General features: G+C 48.2%; 1 protein-coding gene across 1 annotated transcript in view; it reads right to left on the bottom strand.

Annotated features, from left to right (window-relative positions):
* The window catches only part of MED28 (mediator complex subunit 28), a 26,274-nt gene that overhangs the window by 21,889 nt on the left and 986 nt on the right, over positions 1–3,399 (bottom strand). The gene's annotated exons all lie outside the window — the stretch shown is intronic.

Here is a 3,399-nt window from a genome sequence, read left to right on the forward strand (position 1 = left end):
GGCCAACCAGTCACAAACTGGCCAAAAAAGCTGGGCCAGCTCCCCAGAGCCAGGAGGCCTACCAGATAGGGTGGCAGGAAATCTGATCTCAAGAATTTTACTGCCCTCCACCTGCTTAAGAAAAAAATTTGGGGTCAGACATGGTGGCTCACGCCTGTAATCCCAACACTTTTGAGGCCAAGATGGGTGGATGAATTCAGCCCAGGAGTTCAAGACCAGCATGGGCAATGTGGTGAAACTCTCTACAAAAACAAAAATTAGCCAGGCATAGTGGTGCGCACCTGCAGTCCCAGCCACTTGGAAGGCTGAAGCAAGAGGACCACTTGAGCCCAGGAAGTGGAGGCTGCAGTGACCCAAGACCGTGCCACTGCACTCTGGCCTGGGTGACAGAGTGAGCCTCTGTCTCAAAGAAAAAAAAAGAAAAAAACAGATACACAGGCCTTTATAGACAGTTGGACAGCTGTATTAAGAAGAGAACAGCCTTTTTTTTTTTTTTTTTTGAGGCGGAGTCTCGCTCTGTTGCCCAGGCTAGAGTGCAGTGGCACGATCTTGGCTCACTGCAACCTCTGCCTCCCGGGTTTCAGTGATTCTCCTGCCTCACCCTCCCAAGTAGCTGGGATTAAGGCGTATGCCACCACAGACCACTAATTTTTGTATTTTTAGTTAGAGATGGGGTTTCGCCATGTTGCCCAGGATGGTCTCGAACTCCTGACCTCAAGTGATCAGTCACCTTGGCCTCCCAAAGTGCTGGGATTACAGGCGTAAGCCACTGCATCTACCTAGAAAGAGAACAGCTTTTTAAAAGCATGGCTAAAACAGAGCCTTTGCCTGGAAAGTAAGTGCCAGTCCTCATTTCCACAAACCCAATAGCTGGCTTTGAGCAAGTAACTTGTCCTCACTGAGCCTCAGTTTCTCTATCCATGAATGGAGGAAATGGAACTAGATGGTGTCCAACGTTCCCTCCAAAATCAAGAGTGCATGAGCTCAATAAATTCCTTCCATCAAAGAGCATGTACTGAGCAGCTAGAATGAGCAGACAGAAACCTCAAGGGGTGGCACCCCAATAGGAATGAGAAGCAGGTAAGCAGGCGCTGCCATGTGCCACTGGAGGCTGTGAAAATTGAGGTCCACACAGAACACAAGGGAGGAAATAGGAAAAGTTCCAAAGAAAATGTGGCCTTTGAATTGAATCTTGAGACAAGACTAGACCGATCGTGATCACCCAGCAGCAGAGAGAGGATCCAGCTCGCACCTCTCCCACTCTCCTTCGCCTGGCTAAATCAAAATGCTTCTTTGGCTTTCATGCTCTCTGGGAAGCCTTCCTTGATGTACACACCTATATGTGCTCCCACAGTACCCTAGATTTCTTCTATCAGAGCAGTGATCGATCCTACAGCAAGGCAACTGCCTGCCGTTTATCACAAGCTTCCTGAAGGTAGGGACTGGTTTTCTCTGTATTCTCCGTATGGATAATCAAGTCCCAGAGGGAGTTCTCTCTCAAGGGCACCTACAGACACATATGTGAATCAGGCAAGGAGTTCTGTGCACAGGCAACTACACTACAGGCTCCTTCAATGTCTGACAAATGTTCATCTAGCACTTGCTATCTACTACCACTGTATTAGCCCTACAGGATACACAATGTGAGGGGTGGGGGTACAAAACAGGTAGTCTCTGACTTCATGCAGCCTGGTTTAATGGTAAGTATTAAAAAGGCCAGAGAAGGGTCCACTAAGGAAGTGACGCAATGAGCAGAGGAGGGACCTGGAAGCCCAAAAAGAAAACAAATGGTACACATGGGAAAGTCTTGTGTGGCTGGAGTAAGAAAATGAGTCTCGGCCGGGCGCGGTGACTCAAGCCTGTAATCCCAGCACTTTGGGAGGCCGAGACGGGCGGATCACGAGGTCAGGAGATCGAGACCATCCTGACTAAAACGGTGAAACCCCGTCTCTACTAAAAATACAAAAAATGAGCCGGGCAAGGTGGCAGGCGCCTGTAGTCCCAGCTACTTGGGAGGCTGAGGCAGGAAAATGCCGTGAACCCGGGAGGCGGAGCTTGCAGTGAGCTGAGATCCGGCCACTGCACTCCAGCCTGGGCAACAGAGCGAGACTCCGTCTCGGAAAAAAAAAAGAAAAAAGAAAATGAGTCTGAAGGAAAGAACTCAACATGCAAAGCCTGGGAGACCACACTAAACATCTTGATCTTATCTCAAGAGCAACAAGCAGCTACTATAAGTTTTTAAGCAGCAGGGTGCTGGGAGTCAACTTTGGCTAAGATTTGTACAGGGCCAGTCTTTCAACAAGTGCCCAGGACAGAGAGCCAGCTCCCCTCAAGAACAATGCTAGATGCTGCTCTAATGCTCACCAGTCCCTTCCTTTACCACTTACCATCACCTCAAAGGCGTCTCCTCCTCCTCCTCTCCCTCCTCCTAAACGGTCTCAGTCCTTTAAATCATTTATTTCTGGCTAGGCACGGTGGCTCATGCCTGTAATCCCAGCACTTCGGGAGGCAGAGGAGGGTGGATCATGAGGTCAGGAGTTCAAGGCCAGCCTGGCTAAGATGGTGAAAACCCGTCTCTACCAAAAATAAAAAAAATTAGCTGGGCGTGTGGCGGGCGCCTGTAATCCCAGCAACTCAGAAGGCTGAGGCAGGAGAATCGCTTGAACTCGGGAGGCAGAGGTTGCAGTGAGCCGAAACTCTGCCACTGCACTCCAGCTTGAGGGAGAGAGTGAGACTCCATCTCAAATCATTTATTTCTAAATCTTTGTACATCCGTGTGGTAAAAGCATTTTGTCCATGCAGTCTGAATAATATAATTGCTTACAAATTATATATTTATAATTATAAATGTACCACTGTGCTATTAGATACGATATTAAAAGTCACAAAATTGGGATTTTTATTTAATTTTATTTTTTTGAGACGGAGTCTAGCTCTGTCACCCAGGCTGGAACGCAATGGCGTGATCTCGGCTCACTGCAACCTCCGCCTCCCGAGTTCAAGCGATTCTCCTGCCTCACTCTCTTTCGTATCTGGGATCACAGGCGCATGCCACCATGCCTGGCTAATTTTTGTATTTTTAGTAGAGTCGGGGTTTCACCATGTTTGTCAGGCTGGTCTCGAACTCCTGACCTCGTGATAAGCCCGCCTCGGCCTCCCAAACTGCTGGGATGACAGGCGTGAGCCACCGCGCTGGACAAAACTGGGATTTAAATGTGGAAAAGTTAACTCCAATTTGAAGTTATATTACTTTATTACTAGACAGGAATAGCTCACCTTCCATTTTAAAGACCACTGGAAATCACCAGAGCACTTATTTTCACCTCTCTATCTTCCCTCAATACACAGTTCACCTTTCTCGCTACAAGGTAAACTCCTTGGGCAGAACTGAGATTGGGT

This window comes from Mandrillus leucophaeus, unplaced genomic scaffold, assembly GCF_000951045.1.
Source record: "Mandrillus leucophaeus isolate KB7577 unplaced genomic scaffold, Mleu.le_1.0 Scaffold894, whole genome shotgun sequence".
NCBI lineage: Eukaryota > Metazoa > Chordata > Mammalia > Primates > Cercopithecidae > Mandrillus > Mandrillus leucophaeus.